General features: G+C 39.1%; 1 pseudogene; it reads left to right on the plus strand.

Annotated features, from left to right (window-relative positions):
- LOC127452269 (centrosomal protein of 112 kDa-like) overlaps positions 1–24,599 on the plus strand; it is a 284,785-nt pseudogene that overhangs the window by 228,308 nt on the left and 31,878 nt on the right.

Genomic DNA, 24,599 nt, shown 5'->3' on the forward strand with positions numbered 1-24,599 from the left:
CTGAACAATCAAAGTAATATTTTAATAGGAACTTAAAGAAAAAGACACAAAAACATAAACGCACACATGGCAGCTACGTGTGGCTCTCTTTCTCTCGAACTGCTGCATTCCGCTGCACTTATCCCTCTCCTCAGCTGATTAGCCTGATTGGGGGCCGGGCGTGCGTAGTCATGGCCCGGCCCCGCGCACCTCCTCATCACACTTAGTTTCATCAGTCCACAAAACATTTTCTCAGTAGCATTGTGGAGTGTCAATCTGGCCTTTGGCAAACTTTAGGCATACAGAAATGTTTTTGTTGGAAAGCAGAGGCTTCCTTTGTGGTGTCCTGCCATGGACACCATGCCTGTTTAATATTTTCCATATAGTAGACTCATGAAGAGAGATGTTAACCAATTCCAGTGATTCCTTCAAGTCTTTAGCAGTCACTCTAGGTTTTTAACTCATTGAGCATTCAGTGATGTGCCCTTTGAGTCATTTTGGCTGGACGGCCACTTCTAGGAAGAATAGCCACCGTACTAAATCATCTCCATTTATAGACAATTTGTCTAACTGTGGACAGATGAATATCTAAGCTCTTGAGATAACTTTGTAACCCTTTCCAGCTTTATGTAAAGCAACTATTTTTGATCATAGGTCTTCTGAAATCTCTTCTTTTTTTTTTTGCAAGGCAAGGTCCACGTCAGCAGATGCTGCTTGTGAACAGAATACTCAAAATGTCTGAGTGCTTTTTATAAGTCAAAGTAGCTCTAACCCACACCTCCAATCTCATTTCATTAACTGGATGCCAGGATTGCCAACTCCTGACTCTAACATAAAATAATATTTGGTACATTTCACACTGTAGCCCAGTTCAGGAAAACAAGAAGCACACAGATACGATGGTGGAGAATTGAATGGTTTCATTACATGTTGCTCCTTATTCTGTCATGGTGATAGCTGAAGACAGAAGGATAATATGTGTGGCATATTCCTCCAATTGCATTTTTCGGGACTGCAGCACCATTCTGGATGAAAGAGGGATGGTGCGATCCAAATATCTGCCTGAAACACATTTGCATGTCTTTAAGAGTTGAAGCCCAGTGAAAGCGTCTGTGTGTGCTTATGTCTGGCCAGACATTAAACCTCTTTTCATGGACAGCCCATCTGGTGCTGAAAGCCGTCTGCTGGAGACAACTGCTATGACCCATCACAGCTGGAAGGACAGAGTCGTGATGGTGCTGGTTTGTTTTTTCCAGAGCTGAAATCAAGACAGTGTAGTTGGATAACTGCTTAAAAACAGCTCTGCTGTCGCAGAAAGCTCCTGATGTCAACCACATGTCCTGAAATATGACAACATTCAAAAATGCGTCTGAAAAACATGACTTATTGTCTCAGTGGAGTATGTGTGACGAGCTTCTACTGTCTAACCAGACAGATAATTGCACAACAAAAGTTTGGAAACACCTCCTCATTCTTTGTTATGACTATTTTTCACGTTACAATAATAATCCAGTCATCTACACTATGAAGTAACAAAGTATGGACGTATGTGAATAATGTCATAACCAAACAACTAAAACTCTCTTATATTTGAGCTTCTTCACAGTAGCCACCATTTGTTAAAGTGGTTCTCAACAGGTTTTGCTTCAGGACCCAGATTTGACATTAGATATCAAATGGTGATGTTAAGTTTAGATTTTTTTTAAGGGATGCTGCTTAGTAGGCTACTGTGAAGTTGATTCACTGATTTATGAAACAGCAACAAAGTAATACAGCTTAACAGTTCTCAGCTTGCTGTGAATTTGTAAGTAACATATACAGAGGCAAGGAAAAGTATGTGAACCCTTTGGAATTAGCTGATTTTCTGCATTAATTGGTCATTAAATGTGATCTCATTTCATCAAAGTCACAAGTATAGACAAACACAATGTGCTTAAGATAACAACTCACAAACAATTATAATTTTTCATGTCTTTACTGAACACATACCATTAAACATTCACAGTGCTGTGGAAAAAGTAAGTGAACTACTAGGCTTAAGATGACAACAAAACCTAATTACATTTAGGACTAACGGTTATTACATTTAGTACCAACGGTTAATATTTTTTGGACCACAATTTATTACATTTAGGGATTTTAATTATATTTAGTCCTAAATGTAATAAAGGCCCTAAATGCAATAATGCTTTGTCCTAAATGTAACAAAGGTCCTAAGTGTAATAACTACTGGTCCTAAATTAGGGCTGAAACGATTAGTGAATATTAACAACAATGTCGCCAAAAAAACTGTCAAATATTTTCGTTGTCGAGTAGTCATTTGATAATGGTAGTGATAGATGATAGATGATAGTGTTGGTGGCGTAGTGGGCTAATGCAAATAACTGGTAAGCAGAAGGTTACAGGTTTGATCCTCACAGGCACCACCATTGTGTTCTTGAGCAAGTCACTTAACTACAGGTTGCTCCTGGGGGATTATCCCTGTAACAAGTGCACTGTAAGTCATTTTGGATTAAAGTGTCTGCCAAATGCATAAATGTAAATGTAAAATGATATGATGCAGTGGGTCTACCATCTGTGTACCACAGCAGAAATTGAGATTAATCAGACCAAGTGGTGTTTTTCCAGTCTTTAACTGTCCAGTTTTGGTGAGCCTGTGTCCACTGCAGCCTCAGTTTTCTGTTCTTGGCTGACATAAGTGGAACCCGACGTGGTCTTCTGCTGTTGTAGCCCAGCCGCCTCAAGATTGGACATGTTGTGCATTTTGAGATACTATTCTGCTCACTACAATTGTACAGAGCAGTTATCTGAGTTACCCTAGCATTTCTGTCAGTTTGAACCAGTCTGGCCATTCTCCATTGACCTCACTCATCAACAAGACATTTCCATCTGCAGAACTGCTGCTCACTGGATGTTTTTTTTTTTTTTTTCACACCATTCTCTTTGCACTCTAGAGACTGTTGTGTGTGAAAATCAGCAGTTACAGAAATACTCAAACCAGCCCATCTGGCACCAACAATCATGCCACAGTCCAAATCACTGAGATCACATTGTTCCCCATTCTGATGGTTGATGTGAACATTAACTGAAGCTCCTGATCCATATCTGCATGATTTTATACATTACACTGATGCCACACGATTGGCTGATTAGATAATCACATGAATAAATAGGTGTACTGGTGTACCTAATAAAGTGGTCAGTGAATGTATATGTGACGCAGTGTGCATCTTATCGGTGATACGCAGCTCTATTAAGAAGAAAGAGTTTGTTTTTTGTGAGTTTAGGACTAAAGATTAATCATTGCAATAATTGTCTGAATATTCAATTAATTATTCTAACAATTGTTAGATTAGTCAATTATCAAAATATCTGTTAGCTGCAGCCCTATCCTAAATGTAAATGTATCAGTTATCACTCTTTTTCTGAGTGCTTAATTATTGTATACAAAATGCTTATACTCATGTGCAGAAAATATTCTCACACAAAATCTCCATTGGATTCATAACAGCTTTGTATACACAAATATATTTATTTTACCCAATGTGGATGAGTCCAGATTATTCTTAATGAGATAGTGTGTGCCCTCAATGTCAGAGTTACAGCGCTCTAGATTCTCTAATTGCACATTTTTATAGTTCCAAATATGTTTGGCCTTTAAAAGTTACTATCCAAATCTTCTGTAATGTTACCCCCTAACAATGGATTTTTGTAGACAGAAGAGAGGATGAGAGCATTTCTCTGCAGTAAAAGGCCATTGTCAACTCGACTACAAATAAACGTAAAAAAATAAAAGTGTTCTGGCTAAATAAACGCTTCCACCAAAATAAAGGCTTAAGGGGGTCTCACACCGGAAGCATCTGGCAGGTGACATGGCACATTCTAAAATTCGAAACAATTGTTTTCTATGAATGTACACACACTGCTGCTGCCACTTGGTGTCTGTCAGTGGCGCTCACCTACAACTCCGGAGGCTGCTCAAATTTCTTCCGCACCACGGAGCACAACTTGAATATATTCCATTAAATTCAACCCAAATCATTAACAGTGGACATATATTATTTATTCTCGCCTTGTTCATTCTTTAAGAAGGGAAAAACCTTGTAACTTTTGTGTGTACTGTCTGCTACGTGAACCGCATCAACGTGCCCTGTGTTTGATACCTGTGCTGCGATGCGGCGTGGCGCTTCTTGTCTGTTGTGCGACCACCTTTAAGGGTTTAGCTGGACCGTAAAGCTGTACTGCATGGAAGTGTAAAGTTAGTGTAAGTTAGTACTTAAATATGCTACTGTTTTAAAATAATGATAATTTTGTACCAAAATATATTTCCTTATATATAATAACTTTTTATTGGGTTCCAAAAAATAATGATGACAAGTGGGCTGAGACTGTATCAGAGGATAAACTGATGCCAGCACCAACTGTCAGACATGGGATACTTCACTGGACACTGCCTGAAACTTGGACATCAAATGGACTTCACCAGAAATTAATCTGCCACAAGCTTACAGTCGAACTGCAGTGCACCTTACTGACCTCTGCCTGCATCACCTTGGTCAAAGGATGGACTACACTCTTAAAATGGAAAACATAAATAATAAATTAATTGCAGCCTTCATCAGCCAAATAGCAATAGACAATGCATCTGTGTGCACTTCCGCAGTCAATTAAGAATGTAATGTAAAGACTTTAGTCATTACTTTTACAGTTCATACAAAATATTTTTGTTTAAACACTGGACCTTAACACTTACTTAGTTTATTAATTTTAAACCATGACTTGCACTGCACATAAATAAGTCATATTGGCATTATATTCATACTATTAGCCAGAGGGGAACTGGCCCCCACAGTGAGCCTGGTTTCTCCCAAAGTTATTTTTCTCCATTAACCAACATCTTATGGAGTTTTGTGTTCCTTGCCACAGTCGCCTTTAGCTTGCTCACTGGGGTTCTAAATATATATATATAATTATGTTTTATTATTTATTTTAAGGTGCAGTTTACAATCATGTTTTTATTATTATTATTATTATTATTAAACTGCACTATTATGACTTGAAGACATTACTATATTACAGCTTTTTCTGTTAAAGCATAATTTTCTGTAAAGCTGTTTTGAAATGATGTATGTTGTGAAAAGCGCTATAAAAATGACTTGACTTGACCATATCAGAAAGTGGACAAAAACAGGTACACTGTGAACAGATGCAATGTGAAGTTGACTTGGATCTGTTTGAATTTTTCCCCTTTATGTTTTACTATATTTTTGTATCTGTTTATTCTGGTTCTTTTGAAGAGGACTCAAGTGTAAATACCCTTTCTTGAACAGTATTTCTATTGACAGTGGAGCATTTTGCCCATGACTTAATTTTGGTCAAAAGGAAACACTTAGGCCTACTAGTTTAAATTTTTTTTGTAAAAAGTCATATTGCATTTTAAATTGCAATAGCAATGTTTTTCAAAATAAACACAATTATATTTTTTTGTCCAAATCAATTAGCCCTACTCTCCTATACAACAATTTGACACTTTCTGCAAATGTATTTTTTATGCTTATTTTTTATGCTCCTCTCTTAATATTTTCTTTAATACTACTTATAAAAATACATAAAAATGAATACAAGGGTAGTTTTACTATAAAAAATATTACAGTAAGCATGACTTTTTTGCTTATTTCACTGTTTACGTATATATATTTATATGTATATTTCAAATGTTTGTATGTATATGTTGTATATGTATATTTTTTGTATTATCTTTGCACTGGAAGCTTCTGTCACCATGACAAAGTCCTTGGTTGTTTGAGCATACTTGGCAATAAAGCTCATTCTGATTCTGATTTATATTTTTTGCCCTCTAAAGATGCGTTCTCACCTGAGTGCATGCACAGCAAGATAGTAAAGATGAATAAAGCCATGTGAACCTTTATAACAAAATGTACACAAAATGAGTTAAAATTTTTAACTAGAGGTATAAAAAAGGTCTACTTGAGGGTATCACCCCAGTGAAAGCCCTTTTTTCCTTAAACTGTACCTTTGTTTGAAAGTGCAGGGATGTTTCGTGCACTTTCATGTCCCAAGGGTTGATTTTTATTTTTTTTAAAAAGTTTTTTCTTTTTGTTATATGAAGGTCACATTAAAAATGACTTTTTAACAGGCCTTCATCATTTATTATTGGTACTTTTTATTGGTCTTTTGTGTACAGATTTTACTGTTTTAGCCTTTTCCCAGACCCAAACTTTCAATATAATAGCCTATGAAAATCCATAATAAAAATTAAATTATTACATGTTTAAAACCGTGACAATCTAACATTTGTGGTGTCATTTCCACCACACCAAACAATTTTGCCCCAGTATTTATTTTTATTTTTTTTAATTAGGTTAGTGTAATTGTTAACCATTTTGAGAAGTTTCAGTGAAAAGCATGATGTTTGTTGAAAACAAAGATTATTCAAGGTAAAAATCACTTAGCAGAATATTTGTATTGGACATTTCCAATCACGCTGCAATGTTGCCAAATTACGCAAAAAGTATGAATAAAAATATTAGCTATGAAACACAATTTTATTTAAAAAATTGTAAAAAGATTCTCTGTGGTTATTGCCTTTCATTTTTGTGCTAGTTTCTTAGTCAGCTTTTTTTCCAATATGAGCACGTACAAGCCCATCAATGATGCATCAGAATATTCTTCCCTCAGTCCAGTTTAAGAGGGAATTATAGATTAAAGGCTCCTCCGAGCCGACATCTAATAACTTTGTGCCGTTGCTGCAGCGCGTAGGCTGGTGCTATGGCGCCCTGGCCACATTGGACCCACGCCTTGGCATCTGGGTGTCTGCGCGTCATGGCTTTGAAGTTCCCTCTTATTCCCCCAAGTGCCCACAAAACAACTTCAGACACATTTCCTGCAGTCGTCCACGTGATGCATTAGCAGTCTCCTCCCAGGAATGTTTGGAAGCATGAGGAGCAGAGACGAGAAGCTGCCAACATGCCAGACTCTCCCACATGCTATCATTGAGCCTGTATGAGGGTTAAATGTGATGGGAGCACAGATTATATGATATAAACATGTCACTTTATTAAATTGGGCACTTGGGGTATACTGGTGTGGATATGGCTGATAGCTTCAATTGTTCTGTTAATTGTTAATGTTATGTGTATTTAAACCTCTACAAGTGTCATGCCAATACAAGTCATTTTAGACACTCTGGTGTGAATTCACTAAAAATGAATTTCTCCAAGTAAAAGCTCCGTTTATTTGCACTAGTTTAGCACTGATTCACTAAGGGAATTATGCAGATCAAGCAACGGTGCAAATGCGCCCACAAACTCTGTGCTGAATGCAATTTGTATGCCGCACTTCCAATCTGTGCATGAGTCTGAGTGCTATATTGTGGAGGATACTGTACAGTATCACTCAACTACATTTAGGAATTGATTTAAAGGGAGGAATCAATTTTTCCTTGATATTTTGACATGAGGTCATTCTACTATAGAAACATACTGTACATTTCAGAACTCAAAACTTAATCCCCAATGCAATAAAAGCATTTTTTGAAACCAAGCTGCAAAAACGCATCATTCTCTACTTTCGTGACTTCCCTACATCACCAGGGGGCTCATTAATTCATGACCACTTCTACAGCAACAACATCAATGTCTTCTTTAAATCATTGCTCCCTTGGCCCTGCCCACTTGCACTCAGTTGATAAAAAGAGAGAGAGCTGAACAGATAGGCCTAGTGTGGCTTACTAACAATTCCTGAACACCAAAGGGGACCCATCTGGACTATTTTGAATTATTTTTGTATATAAACATGCACTTGACAGATGTCTTTGACCGTTGTCATATATTTCGCGCCACATTTAAAAGACGCGGTGTCACGTTACAATTCTGAAAATGAGACCCCATTCTGTTTCATTCCGCTGCTCTGCATCTTGGTGTTTTGAGCAGAAGCGCATCCTGTGCCATTTTTAATTGTTGGTGTATGTAAACATGCACTAGATTGACGTCTTTGACCGTTTTGATGCGTTTCCGGCAATGTGCACCTCAGTGCAGGATGATACTCTATGTATGTGCGTTTTGTTTTTTTTTGTTTTTTTTCATATCAGCGTGGATTGCCTGTGATCCAGTCATAATATTATTAAAACTTTTCAAAGGAGCTGCTATTGAAGGATGGGGAAGTTAAAAACACTATTGTACCCGATCGCAAAACCATGAGTAAAACAGTTTCATTCATGAATATTTCAAATGTCATGACTGTTTGACAGTTTATGGTGCTGCTGTGCTTTAGATGAACAGTTTAATATATTTGGATGCAATGTGTTGGATGTGCGTTATGAGTAAACCCTGAAATTTTGTTTCATAACGTTTGATTTATAATCATAACAGTGAGCGTTTACATTGAAGTTTTAAGGTTATGCTTAGACCAAAACCGATCTTTTCAGACAGAGGGCCAGAGATGGAAAAAGATCATTTATTGCAAAATTTTGACTGTTCTGGTGCATTTTTTTTTTTTTTACTAACATTATCAGTGGACCTCATGAAAGATAATAAAATATCATGGCCCCTCTAAATAAAACGATAAACATTAAAATCCTACCAAAATAGTTTGAGTTGAACCATGTTCAATAATGTTTCTGTTTATCCTCTGTAATTTCATGGTTGCTCGAACACCCTATTACTTTTTTTTTTCTCTCTCTCTTTTGGCCATTAGCATCTTTGTAATATAGTCACGATGGTAAAAGTGCTTATCTCGAAGCCACGCTGAACAGTTCACACCATTGGTAGGTTTGTTGGACAGTTCTTGACTCTGAATGAAGTCACCAACAGGTTTAGCAAGGGTTTATTCCTCTGATTTTTGAGTGACTATGCACCCAGGTGTAAATATCACCTGCCACACAGCGTAGCTATTTGCACCCAAATAGTCTATTGGAAAAATAGAAATTTATGACAAACTGCATTGTAAGTGTCACTTCAGTGGCATGGGGCCGGTGAGACTGTGCCTTTTTGACCCGGGTTCGATTCTGCGTTTGTCACACACTTTTTCCCATTCTGTTTTCTGTCTCCTCTCTTAATATTTTCTTTAATACATAAAAATGAATACAAGGGTAGTTTTACTATAAAAAATATTACAGTAAGCATGACTTTTTTGGTGGAAACCATAGATTTGATGCAGTTAACTATGGCGTAACCACAGTAATTTGGTGTTTATATAGTAACCATGTTTAATTTTGTGGTTACTTTGATTTTTACTATAAAATACTATGGTGATACTATGGTTACTATCTTAAAACCATGTTTAATTTTTGTAAAGGAAGGTTAGGGTTAGTTTTAGGGGTAGGGGTTGGTGTAGGGTGTCTGTGGGACTCTAAATAAACACAACATATATGCTGCAATGATGCCTCTAGAATGTTAGTATTTAATCAGGGGAAAAACAACACCTACCATTATTTGAACCATGGTTGGGGTGCAAATAATATTTGCCACTATTTGTACTGGGGTGTTAATAGCATCTACCTTTATTTGTACCAGGGTGCAAATAGCATCTGCCTTTCTTCTTTTGCCCTGCCTTCACATTAATGCAACAGCTCATCGGTTAAGCGCTCTTAATTATGTTTTTTTCAGTTCCCTGAAATGAGATATCGCAGCATTACATCATCCCCATGGGTAACTGACCTTTTATTTGTGCTAATTTTGCTCATGAAATCTTTGTGGAATGCTGATCTTTGATGTTGAGCTCTTGTAGTTCAGAGATCAGAGGCAGTGCTCCTGTTTCCTCTTCCTGAAGTGAACGGGCACAAATACTCCACTTGTCCTACTTCGTTTGTTTTCTCTTTCATTCTCTTTCTCTCCTGACTTTCTCTTTTCACCCTTTTTTGTCAGTTCCTGTTTATTTCTATCTGAATGATTAGCAAAATCATTAGCGAATCAGTCTTCAGTTTTTAAAAAGTTTTTCTGAAATTACAAATGACTGGAAAGATGTGGAATTTCATTGTTCAAAAAGGTGGAAACCCTGAATTATGCAATTTGAAATATGCCATCTTTGTTCATGGCCATTTAGGTCTTTGCAAGGTGAGTCAGTCATCTGAACCAGGAATTTCAAGATACTAATCACTCTAAAACTGCAAGAAAAAATAATGCCATGACAATGCTGATTGGCTGATGGCACCTAAAGTTTGGAAAAAGTCCCAAGCCCTTCACTAGTGACTATCCTGAGCTGTGAAAAGCAGCAAACAGGGAATACAATTACATTCGTTTGACACTTTTGAGAGTCCTTATCAATCCTTGTGCGACCCCGGTTACACATGCGTGGACGTTGTATTTTGACTTCGCTATAAGCAACGCATAATTTAAATTCATTTAAACCGACTGATCTCAGTTCAGGAGACTCTGTGCTGTCAGTAAATTTCAACGAATGGAGTCATGTGACCAAACAACATGGTGCCGATCACAGTGGAGTTTGTCTTTGGGAGAAATGCCAACAAAACTACATCTGATCAGAAACCTCATTAAGTTTTTACTGAAACCTGTTTGAGTCAAAATATTAGAGTCTCTAGTTTCATCCAATTTTCCAATTTTAAAATTTGTGCGATTTATTGTGAAACACCACGTTGCTACATACAATGTACACTAATCAGAATCAGCTTTATTGCCAAGTATGCTTACACATACAAGGAATTTGTCTTGGTGACAGGAGCTTCCAGTGTACAACAATACAAAAACAATACAAAAACAGCAGCAAGACATAGATAATAATAAAAAAATAAAAATAGTTATACACATATGTACATACACACAGAGACACACACATACATACATACATACATACACACATACACATATGTAGTGCATGTGTACTTTAGCACATCAAAAGTTCAGTTTCAGGCTGCAGATGATGTTTTAACCACTCAACATGTTTGGCAGACATGTGACAATGGTAATCAGTACATAGATTCAGAATTTATAATGCTATATAATTTATTTGAACATGGTTGGCAGTGATTGGATGATGCTGGCCAATACTTTGAATCAGAATTAATTATGCTGATTTCTGATATAATGTCTGTAACATCTCAAAAACATGAATAATCAACACTTCTGCAAACATAATAAACAATTTGAAAAAAATAAAAATAAATATCTGACTTTCTATAGCTTGGCATTATTTAAAATTTCACAATTTAGTCCCGCTGTCCACATATGCTGCCATGAAATTTTAGGAAAACTATTTGCCCTATAATCTTTCTTTTTCTTCATGGTTATTAGGTGTTACTAGTTACAAATCAAAAAGGGAAATGGAGAATACACACAGGTGTCATGCTCGGGTCTCAAGAGGATATACACTACCGGTCAAAAGTTTTGAAACACTTACTCATTCTTTATAATATTTTTTTATTTTTTTTTATTTTTTTCACATTCTAAAATAATAGTAAAGTCATTAAAACTATGGAATAACATAAATGGAACTATGGGAATTATGTTGTGACTAAACAAAATCCAAAATAAATCAAAACTGTGTTATATTTTAGCATCTTCAAAGTAGTCACCCTTTGCCTAGAATTTGCAGACATGTACTCTTGACATTTTCTCAACCAACTTCTTGAGGTATCACCCTGGGATGCTTTTTAAACAGTATTGAAGGAGTTCCCATCTATGTTGGGCACTTCTTGGCTGCTTTTCTTTATTATTTGGTCCAAGTCATCAATTTCAAAAATTTTATTTTAGAATTATAATGAAATAAATTAATATGGTGGCACAATTATATTTTTGTCTACAAAACTAATTTCAAACATTTAAACATACGCCTTCAGATCAAAAGATTTTTAAGATCATGAGAAACATTTTGGTCAAGTGTATCAAAACTTTTGACCGGTAGTGTACATGACATCTACCAGAAGTAGCTGTCTGGACCATGCTAACAAGTTAAACTTTAACCCCTTGGTTCTCTTTTACGAAACCCAGAGAACCACTCAAGTCCTTCCTCTGTCTGTGGGCTGACCTCAATTAATGAACAGATGTCTCCATTTGTGTCTCTCTCCAGACAATCTCAGATCAAGAGGAGCAGGTGCATGCTCTGAGGAAGGAGCTATTGGCGGCTCACAGTCAGAGGAAGCAGCAGCTGATGGAGTTGAATATGCTGCACAAGGAGGAGCAACAGCGGGCCACTCAAGACCAGCAAGCAGCTCTGGACTGTCTGTGAGCCGAGATGGATCAGGTGCGGCAGGACCTGGAGAGAAGCCACAAGACTGAGAGAGAGCTGGCCCAGGAGAAGGTGGGTGTGACCCCTGACTAACCTGGAGAATTCAGATAGAATGTCAAAACAAGATTGCAATTCAAGTCACATGACTCACAAGTTTACACCTGCATCATTGACATGGTGTGATGGTGACTCAGTAGTCTCACAGAACCAGACTTTAGACTAAATGGCAAAAGGTTTGGCACTTATTGCTGCTACTTTCTAAGAGGCCATTCAGAACAAACATGTTTTGTGCCAAAAAAGATTAGATGCAACCAATATCGCTTTTAAGGCAAGTCAGTCCACTTGGCAACTATATTGGGAATGCACATTTTCTATGGATACAAGCAGCATTCTAGTACAGCTCCTGTCTACTTGAAATGGGGAAAGACCGAAATCTCCAAAATGATTGGTCAACAATACAATCAATTAACATATTTCAAATCAACAATAAAATCTGACAACAATGGTATCATAATTTTTTTAGCTCAGAACAAGTAATAAAAGACTAGTTTTTACACTATTATTACATTAGCACTTCTCTTCTGTGTTCTGTCTGTATTGAGCAGACAGATTCAGGCGTCTACAGCGGAAGCCCTGCATCCTTTTTGTTTTTAAAGCTTTGGATTCCCGCAGCAGAAATGAGGCCTGGAAAGCTGCTGTAATCCGCCACCGGTTGAACAGAAACCTGCTAAAGGTGGTATTGATCAGAGAGTAATCCTGATTAGGCCCATCAAAGCGATTAGTTTTCATTAAACACATGCACATCTGCAGCACATTAGCATGCCATTTGGCCACTTCATAAATCCTGGGCCTTCATTTTGAAACCATATGCGAGTACACGACTGCACATAAATTCCATCTGAAGAGGATCCTACTTCGCTTTTCCACTCTCAAACTGACACGTAAGGATTGTTTACAAAATCATTCTGTCCTTTATCTGAGATGCATCTCCTCTGAACACCCTGTCGACACCATCAAAGCTGTACATCATCTCAGAATGTTCACTTATAAGGGCCAGTCAGAGCTCGAGACTAGTCTTCATCTACAGTAAAATTTAATAACTATGTATTCAACCTTATTTTCAACAGAAATCAGTAGGTATTAAAATATACCAATAGTTCAGTACAAGGTTGATATTAAGGTAAAAAAGGTGTAACGATACCAGATACCAGTCCTTCTACAGTACTGGTAGTACAGAGTATCGACCCAAATCGGTACCCAAATCACACTTCCAGCCAGCTGTTTAAGGCTCACGTGCGAATTTGCGTGCACACTGTGAAGAACACTCATGCCTCGCTGTGAATGTTTTACGTGAATGCAAAGAACTGGGACAAAAATATCAGACGTGTGTGAAAATATTGGGTCTGTGCATTAGATCTTGCAGTGTAAATGAAGCTTAATACACCTGCAGGCTGCTACTGTCTTATGTTTTTGGTAGCACTTTACAACAAGGTTGTATTTGTTAACATTAGTTAATATGAACTGACAATAACCAAAACTTTTATATATTTTCATTTAGTAATCATGGTCAATGTTATTTTTAACATACACTAATACATAAAAAAAAAAAAAATCAGGGGTCACGTGACGCCATGCAAGGAGCGGACATGTGAGCGACGAGCTCTGCGCACTTTGCTGAATTTTCGTTTATTCTCATGTTATAATCTGGTAAATTTTGATACACCCAGTTGCACATTTGCCCTTTGTTGCAATACATGGAAAAGAAGTCAAAATCCTCGGGCTCTGGAGACATTAAAAGACACTTACGTGTTCAGGATGAAAGCCCCGACAGGCCTACAGACCGGGGACTCGATTTGGATGGCGTGGCGGGAGAGGTGATCCAGCGTCAGTTGTCCAACATGTCGGTGATGTTGACGAAGATTCTTGCTGACTTGGAGGATCTCGCTGTAATACGTCGATCGATTACGGCGATGGGAACAAAATTCTCTGAGTTAGTTACAAGAGTGACTGATGTTGAAAAACGAATCAATTTTCTGGAATCTTCGGAGAGGGAATTAACCGCTAATCCGCCCGTGACCAAAGTTGATCTGGAACATCTCCTTGAAAAGCTCGAAGATCTTGAGAATAGAAACCGCAGGAATAACGTTCAAATTGTTGGAATTCCTGAGCATGAGGAGGGCAGAGATATGGTGAAATTCCTTGACGAGTTTTTCCAGAGTCTGCTCGACATAACAGGCCACAAGCTGGAAATCGAGCGAGCTCACAGAGTGCCAGCTCACAGATCTGCTGAGACAGGCCTAGATCGATTCTGGCCAGATTTCTGAGATCATCCGATAAAGATCTGGTGTTGCACCAGGCGAGGAGCAAAGGGAAGCTTTCTTGGAAGAACCATAATATTTTCTTGTTACCGGATTTTGCGAGTTCGACAAGAGAGAATCGCGATCGGTTCAAGGAATGTAAGAAACCCTTACATCAGAAAAAGATCTTGTTCGCTTTGATGTTTCCTGCCAAACTGAGAATAGAAACGAAGGTTGGTCGCAAAGTATTCACATGTCCAAATCAGGCAATTTCTTTTATAGAATCAATGTCTGAGTAAACCATTGGATGTTTCTCATGTGAGTGGGCCTGACTCGCTGTACTAACTCTTGAGGAAGCTGGGCGACATTTTAGGTTTTTTGCATTGGCTCCGTCGTGCGGCTGGAGCTTGTTTTGTGAATAACACTTTTCCTTAAAGAAACTTTTGCATTCAAGTTCCCGGACAGATTGAGAGCGGACACTATGGATGACTGCAAAATATCTACATGCTCACACAAAGGATGTCTTTTATAAAGCTGACAGATTGTGTAAGTCATGGTATATACTTTTATGCAGCCTCTGAGTGAATTGACTCGATCATCCGGGGAACCGGGATGCCGGTTTTGTTTCTTTTTGTATTGGTTCCGCCTAGTGGCTGGAGCTTGTTCTGTTGAATAAAATTTCTTTGGAACAGCTGTTGATTCATCTGTTCGTTCTTCGTGCTTATTCCTCCTGCTGGCTGTAGTTTGTTTTGTTGTGTTTTTTTTACGAGACATTGGAATGATTACGTCATCCGCTGAACTCATAACAGCTGGCTCACTGAACATTCATTTGTCTGTCCGAGGAATCTGATCGGTTTTATATCAGCTGGAATTTTTTTTGTGGAAGATCACACCTTTGAGACAGTTCTGTGAATGAATATACACATTCTTTGTGTTCATTCTTCCTATCAACTGGGTTTATTTCACAAAGTATTTTCTGCTATGGAATTGTGAGGCAAAAATTGAGCAATCCGATGGCAAAGTTGTCGTGGGGACTCGTGGGCGTTCATGGACCTTTTGAGTTTAGAGGGATTGTTGCAGGTTGGTGCTGTCGTGCGCGGGGTTAATGCGCACATTTTTCTTTTTCTGTTTGTTTTTTTCGGGGCGATGTTCGGGGTTTGATTGTTTCACTAATGGGGATTGTGGTCTTCATAATTTTGTTTTTGGCACACAATTTATTTTTTCTATTATATCAATATGTCAGTTGTTAATATAAGTGTACTATCTCTCTCCACATGGAATGTAAATGGGTTGGGGCACCCCATAAAAAGAAGGAAGGTTATTACTTTTCTTAAACGTAAGAAATATGATATAGTGTTTCTTCAAGAAACACATCTCTCCCCGCAGGAAGCTGAAAAATTTGGGAAGATATGGGGTGGACATGTTTTCTTTAGTACTGGCACAAGTAAGAGCAAGGGAGTCATTATATTGGTAAATAAACATCTACAATTCAAATGTCTCAAGCAGATTAAAGATAAATTAGGAAGAGTAATTATTGTTTTAGCTGAAAATTAAGGTCAAAGGTTGATTTTGGCTAATATTTACGCACCTAACGCTGATGTTCAGGGCTTTTTTATAGATCTTGAAGGGATGTTGCAAACCGCTGGCACCCCTCATGATACAATATTGGGAGGAGACTTTAATCTTTTGATGGACTCAATCCTTGATCATAGTGAAGCAAAAGTGTGTAAGCCCCCTAGAGCAACACTGACGCTTCACAGGATGTGTAAAAATCTTGGACTTTCGGACATTTGGAGACTTTTGAACCCATCTGGTAGGGACTGTACATTTTTTCCATCAGTCCATAAGATTTATTCTAGAATAGATTTTTTTTTTTTTTTAATCCAAATCCCTCATTTCATCTGTTGTTGATTGCTCAATTGGAAACATTTTAGTCTCAGATCATGCCCTGGTGAGTTTAGAGGTGATGCCACATATAGAGAAAAAGAAATCATATAGTTGGCACCTTAATGTATCCCTTCTGCAAAATCCTGATTTCCAACAAATGTTAAAGACTGAAATCAATGTTTATATGGAGACCAACTGGTCCTCAGTATCCTCTGTGGGCGTGGCTTGGGAGGCACTTAAAACGGTTCTTAGGGGCCGGATCATACAGTATGCCTCATTCGTCAAAAAATCCAAAGCACGAGAACTTGTGGAGTTGGAAGGAAATATTAATAGTGCCGAGGCAAAGCTGAAGCGCCGTATGTCAGCTGATGGCCTCAGAGAATTGACTCGATTGAAATATAGATATAATACTATTTTGTTGCGGAAAGTGGAGTTTTGGTTATTCAGGGCAAGACAGTCATACTTTGAGTCGGGTGACAAAGCAGGGAAGCTTTTGGCTAGATATATAAAGCAGAGAGAGTCTTTTTCTACCATTCCCTCAGTGAAATCTGCTGGTGGTGAAATATTTACCTCAGCCATTGATATTAATAATGCCTTTAAAGAGTTGATCTTTATAGTTCCACATCTTCATCTACTGATGAAGATATTAGAAACTTTGTGGAACCATTAGATCTTTCTAAACTGACGATTGAGCAAAAAAAACTCTCTTAATTCTGAGATAACCTTGGAAGAGCTATGCTACAGAACTGGCTCCACTTTTGTTAGAAGTTTATACTGAATCATTAAAGAATGGAAAACTTCCTCCAACCATGACACAAGCCCGGATCAATCTGATTCTTAAAAAGGACAAAGATCCAAACGAGTGTAAAAGTTACCATCCAATTTCCCTGATCCAACTAGATGTAAAAATATTGTCAAAAAATGTTGGCTAATCGATTAAGTAAAGTTATGACATCACTTATACATATAGATCAGGTGGGGTTTATTCGGGGTCGCAGCTCTTCTGATAACATCAGGCGTCTCATCAATATCATGTGGTCAGTAGCGAATGATCAATCTCCAATTGCTGCCATCTCACTTGATGCCGAAAAGGCGTTTGATATGGTAGAATGGGATTATCTTTTTAAGATTTTGGAAATATATGGGTTCGGGAGTACATTTATTGGTTTGATTAAGTTACTTTATAGACACCCTGTAGCAGCGGTACAAACAAATGGATTAATCTCAGATTATTTTACTTTGAATGGGGCACTCAGCAGGGTTGCCCTCTTTCCCCATTATTGTTCTGTCTTGCCCTGGAACCATTAGCAGCTGCGATAAGAAAGGAGGATGATTTTCCAGGGGTGGTGGCGGGAGGTGTGCCGCATAAACTTCTGCTTTACGCAGATGATATTTTATAATTTGTCTCTGAACCTACTAGATCTTTGCCTTGCCTCCACAGAACTATTAATTCCTTTTCCAAGTTCTCAGGATACAAAGTCAATTGGGCTAAATCCGAAGCTTTGGCTCTGACAGCATACTGTCCAGTAACGGCTTTCCAGCCGGGCGCCTTCCAGTGGCCCAAACAGGGCATTAAGTATTTGGAGATTTTATTCCCAGCAAATTTGTCTGATTTAGTTAGTGTTCATTTTGACCCTTTAATAATAAGGTTTTCGAGCGATGTCAGCAGGTGGGCTTCATTACATTTATCGATGATTGGGAAGGTTAATGTTATTAAAATGAATTGTATTCCAAAATTTAACTACCTGCTACAATCTCTCCCTGTAGATGTCCCCCTCTCTTATTTCAAGGAATATGATAGCATAGCGAAGTCCTTCATTTGGAATGGTAAATGTCTCAGATTGCATTTTAATAAGTTACATAGGCCGATAGACAAAGGAGGGCTAGGCCTTCCCAAGATTTTGTTTTATTACTATGCGTTCAGTCTCAGACATTTGGCTCATTGGTCACTCCCACCTGAGAGAGTCCCTCCCTGGTTTGTTATTGAACAGGCAGTTCTTGCCCCTATTTCGCCATTACAAAGTATCTCTATCAAACTAATCTGAAAAGTTAAGTTATACCCCGTTATTTCGCATTTACACTCGGTATGGACTAAAGTGTCCAGATTGTTTAAATTGGACACTTATTTAAATGCTGCCTCGAGCATATGGCAGAACCCAAGACTGTGTATTGGCAAGTCTCCTTTCTGTTGGCCAGAATGGATTGTGAGGGGGGTTGCTACACTCGGTGACCTACATGAAAGTGGTGTGTTGAGATCGTTTGAAAACTTGGTCCAACATTTTGGGATCCCCAGACCTCAGTTTTATAGGTATTTACAACTGTGCCACCTGCTTTGCAGGTGAGTAGCTATTTTTGGGAGTAGCACACATCCCCCTAAGGAGGCAGATGCTTTGGGAGAGGTGATTGCATGAGGCATCAGTGTACTACTCCCTGTTAATTCAGAGTATGGGGACGGAGCCTTAACTTCTCTCAAGAGAGTATGGGGGAAAGATTTCAACTTGGCATTGGAGGAAGGAGTGTGGGCTAAGATTCTTAAAAACGTTAAGTCTGCATCTAGTGATGCAAGGGTGCGTCTTATACAATTCAAAATTTTGTATAGATTTTATTGGACCCCCTCTAGACTGTATAGGCTTGGTCTTAAAGACACACCCACCTGCTGGAGATGCCAATCGGAGGATGGAGACATGGCCCATGTTTTTTGGTAGTGTTTCGAGATCCAGAAATTCTGGTCGAAGGTTCAGAATTTTGTGTGCGATGTGGTGGGCACTCGGGTTTCGTTTTGCCCCAGACTTTGTGTTCTGGGTGATGGGGCGGTCATTGATGTGGGGGATGCCCATATAGAGAACTGGGTTCTGACTTGTGCGATGATCGCCAGGCAGGTTATTTTGAGGGGTTGGAGGTCAGCTGGTGCGCCCCCATATCTGGAGTGGTGCACGGAGGTGGGGAGGGTGGCAGCTTATGAGGAGGTGTCATCTAGAAGACGGGGTGGCTTGGATAAGTTTGTTGAGTTTTTGGAGGGCTCTCGGGTGGGGTGTGGAGAGAGTAATGTATTATAGTTTGTCTGATTATTGTGTGTGTGTATGTATGTATGTATATGTATTTATGTTTGTATATGTATGTATGTATATGACCACAGGGTTGTTTTTTTTTGGGGGGGGGGGGGGGGGGGCGGAGTCGGGGAGGGGGGTTGTGGAGTTTAAATGTTGATTTTATATATATATATATATATATATATATAATAAAAAAATTTTAAAAAAAATCTTATAAGTTAAAATCAGTGTATGCATTATGAATTTACAATGAACAATTGTATTTTCATAAATTAACATTAACCAATATTTAAAAAACAAACAAAAATACATTGTTAATTGTTAGTTCATGATACCTAAGGCTTCACCACATTAATCCGGATAAATTTGAAAACGGCGTTTTAGTTTTCAAAATGCTCTCCGTCCACACTGCTGTTTTCAAATGTTTTCCAAAAGTTGCTCGTCCTCACTGACACATCCGAAAACACTTAAATCCCCTTACTGTGCATGCAAAAAGAAATTGTGTGGCTCTGCATCATTTCCATGTATGGTCTGAAAGGCAATTGTCCTCATGTTCCCTCGTCGGACAGCAATTCTGAGTAAACTTCCCGTCGCCTTTGAAGGAATGCAATGTGAAGGTTGTACAAAGTAACGTTTATCTTTAACAACACTTATCAAAGTGGATAACAGGCACAGCAACGCCTCTACAACATGGGCCGCCATCTTGATTGTTTTGGGTTAAATGGATGACATGGCTGCGTTTCATGACAACAAATATGTAATCTTTTTCAGATATCTCCATTTCCCCTATCCACACTACATCACGAAGATGCGTTTTCAAATGTATCCACTTGTGAGAGTGTTTTTGAAAAGATACATTTTCACTGGATAAAAATGGAGTCATTCCTATGTTCCCAGGGTCCTATGTTCCCCAGTTCTACATACAGTATGTGCTCTCCCAGGGTCCTATGTTCCAGGGTCCTATGTTTCTCAGATTTCTTTGGCACATAATGGGAACATGACAAAGGGTCCTATGTTCCCCAGTTCTACATACAATATGTGCTCTCCCAGGATCCTATGTTCCCAGGGTCCTGTGTTCCCCAGATTTATATGGCACATAGTGGAAACATGACAAAGGGTCCTATGTTCCCAGGGTCCTATGTTCCCCAGATTTATATGGCACATAATGGGAACATGACAAAGGGTCCTATGTTCCCAGGGTCCTATGTTCCTATGTTCCCCAGTTCTACATACAATATGTGCTCTCCCAGGATCCTATGTTCCCAGGATCCTATGTTCCCCAGATTTATAAGGCACATAATGGGAACATGACAAATGGTCCTATGTTCCCCAGTTCTTCATAGAGTATGTGCTCTCCCAGGGTCCTATATACCCACGGTCCTACGTTCCCCAGCTATATATTCACTCAGTATGAGATGGGCTATTGTGGGAACTCGTCAAGGGGGTTTTCTGTTTCACAGCACTGTCGTATGGCTCTAAAAATAATAGGCCTACACTTAGGGTTAGGGTTAGTTAGATGTCAGTCACAGCTAAAAATACAAAAAGGTGTTCAAAATCAACTATAGATAAATACAGAAAAACCCTGGGAACTTAGGACCCTGGGAACATAGATACGCTCCAGATGTCTCACTGTGGGTGAAGGCCAAAAGGTAGCGAAATTAAAGTATTTTCAAATGAAACATGGCCAAATACATTTATGAATTTATGTATCATGTTGTTAATATTAATCAAACAACAATATTGACAAGAAAAAAGAACACTCGCTGCTCTTTATTTACCATGTATTTAGTTTATACTTGGTTCTTTATTATTATGACTATTTACCTGACTAATTCCTTAAAAAATTTTAAGCAAACTTCATTAAGTATGCTTTCACACTAGCACTTTTGGTGCGCACCCGGGTCCAAATGACGTCAAAGTTCGGTTCGTTTGGATAAAATGAACGCTGTTGGGTGCGCACCCAAAAACCGCACCCCGATCCGCATGAAAATGTGGTCTGGGGTACGGTTAATGTGAACTCCAGTACAGTTGACTGCTTATATGAATGCAGTCGTACCAAATCATGGAAGTGAACTGCTTGTGATAACGTAGAATTCCCATCTTTGCAGTCTCCCAAACACAATTATAATGGTTAAACCCATTTACCTGCTTGTGTCCAAATAAATCCCCTTCAGAGAGCAGCTCACATGCTTCAAATCTCTTGCAACGCATCCGTGGGCTCGCGACAGACAAACGTTAACATTCATCACATCATTGCACATTCAATGCATCCAGACACAAGTGTTCTGTGCATGTAAAGTTTTGGTGGTAAATCCAAAGAGACTAATACTTCAATAACATGGTGAAGCTGATGTCTTCTCGAGTTGTTACCTAGTTACAGTGGTAAACAGCTGCCGCTTGTACTCACAATGATGACGTAATCAGACCTAAATTATATGATATGAACAGAGACCAGCGGCAGGAGGGGGAGGAAAGAAACTCTCGTTCAATCCAAGCAATCAAACCAAGTGTGAAAGCACCCTAAGTGACACTTAAATGCTACATGCCATTGTTTTACTTTAAAGTGTTAATATTTACATTACTTTTTTAAGTAAAACTATTTAAATATTTACTGTGGTATTGAAATTAGTTCAGAGAATCATAACTCCTCTCCCTCTACACCAATGACTGCATCGCCAAGGACCCATCTGTCAAGCTCCTGAAGTTTGCAGACAACACCACTGTCATCGGCCTCATCCGAGATGATGATGAGTCTGCATACAGAAGGGAGGTTAAACAGCTGGCTGTCTGGTGCAGTCAAAACAACCTTGAGCTGAACACGCTCAAAACGGTGGAGATGATTGTGGACTTTAGGAGAAACACCCCAACACTGTTCCCCCTCTCCATTCTAAACAGCACTGTGGCAGCAGTGGAGTCATTCAGGTTCCTGGGCACTACCATCTCACAGGACCTGAAGTGGGAGACCCACATTGACTCCATTACGAAAAAGGCCCAGCAGAGATTGTATTTCCTTCGCCAGTTGAGGAAGTTCAACCTGCCACAGGCACTGCTGATACAGTTCTACTCAGCAGTCATTGAGTCTGTTCTCTGCACTTCTATAACTGTCTGGTTTGGTTCAGCTATGAAATCAGATATCAGAAGACTACAAAGGACAGTTCAGACTGCTGAGAGAATTACTGGTTGCCCCCTGCCCTCCTTTCAAGAACTATACACTTCCAGAGTGAGGCAAAAGACTGGAAAAATCACTCTGGACCCCACTCACCCTGCCCACTACCTTTTTGATCTGTTGCCTTCTGTCCAATGCTTCAGAGCTCTGAGCACCAGAACCGTCAGGCACAGGAACAGTTTTTTCCCCCAGGCTATCCATCTCATGAACAGTTAAAACTGCCCCTTTGAGCAATAATTAATGTGCAATACACAGGTTAGTCTTTTTATATTATCTAACACATACTACCTCTTCTACCATTACATTCCCTTGCACTGTATATAACCGATTTGTATTTAGATTTGCACTACATATGTGTGTATATGTGTGTATGTGTATATATATATATATATATATATATTGTCTATTGTGTATTCTATATATACATTTTTCTTTTCAATATTTATCTATTTTTTTATTCAATTTTAATAATTTTTTTAAAGTCTTGTTGCCATTTTTGTATTGTTGTGTACTGGGAGCTCCTGTCACCAAGACAAATTCCTTGTATGTTTAAGCATACTTGGCAATAAATCTCATTCTGATTCTGATTCACTGCTGTTGGTACCGACCAGGGTCAGAAATTAACAGTGGCTCAGGGCAAAAATACCACCAAAAGTCACAATGTGCCATAAAAAATTCTAAATGTAGGGGGCGAATTTTTATTTATTTTATTTGTAACGTGAAATAGTTCTTAAAATAAAATAAAATATGAGTCACTTTTATTGGTAACAGCCTATACAGTAACTAAATATTCAGATTGAAAATTTGTTCTAAGGAATTGATTAAATTGAATTGTTTGACACAAAGTGACCCTAGGAAACATCACTGATGATCTAGCCTAGCATGATACAATTTTTCACTACAACTGGTTATTTAAACATAATGAATAAAATGCATGTAAAAAAGTGTGTGAAGTATTAAACCGTGGCATTCGGTGATCCAGGTTAGTCATAGAGACACATAACAAACAGATGCTATGATCGAGCTCATATGTACTGTATGTAGCGGCTCATGTGAGGAACATTATTGTCATCATGATTACTCATATAGGGGTAGGTAAATACAGACTCATGTAACTCTAGGCCTTTGAGAGAGCGCAGGCGAGTATGGTGGAAGGTTAGGGATGTTAAACGTCCTAGTTACTTTTGTAACCTCCATTCCGTGATGGTCGATGTAGTGACACTAGGGGTCGCCCTTGGGAGCCCCAAACACCTCTGATCTTTGATAAAAGGCCAATGGCAAGTGTAATTTGCATGCCACTCCCCCGGACATACGGGTATAAAAGGAGCTGGCTCGCAACCACTCATTCAGGTTTTGAGCTGAGGAGCTGAGACAGGGTCCCGGCCATTTCAGCGGGTAGTTCAGAGTTGTGGTAGGAGGCACACAATGTCTCGTTCCCTCCATCAGGGAACGGAGGTTACGAAAGTAACCAGGACGTTCCCTATCTGTCACTCACTCGATGTTGTTTCAATGTAGTGACACTAGGGGTCCCTATACGAAATGCCACAACTAACTGAACTGTGTTACGTGAACTGGCGGTGCGAGACGGGTAAACCATTGCGTGCCTAGTAGCCAGCGCACCTGGCCTTCACGTAACCTCCCCCAATGCCCTATGAGCGTTGTACGGTCCCCCGCACCTCGGGGACAAGTCGACTGCCCAAAATGGGGACAGGCTGCCCCAGCCATGGCCTCTTCTCTTCTTTATTTCTCCCCAAAAAAGAATGGAAATCGTTCAGCTGGGGGCGTGTCCATTCCCAAGGGGAAGATACAGCGGAGACCACATCCTGCCCAAAGGGGAGGCAATTGTGTGGAAATTCGTCACATGGTCTTACCGAATCTTGTCGGCAGTGTCGTATGTGGAGAAGTCCACGTGGTAGGTCCTACCCAGAGGGGACGGAGCTCTACAAACACGGTGACCGTTGGCAGAGGGAAACTCTGCCCAAGGAAGATGCGGGTTTACCAACAGGGAAACCGTCTCGC

Source organism: Myxocyprinus asiaticus, chromosome 14 (genome assembly GCF_019703515.2).
Source record: "Myxocyprinus asiaticus isolate MX2 ecotype Aquarium Trade chromosome 14, UBuf_Myxa_2, whole genome shotgun sequence".
NCBI lineage: Eukaryota > Metazoa > Chordata > Actinopteri > Cypriniformes > Catostomidae > Myxocyprinus > Myxocyprinus asiaticus.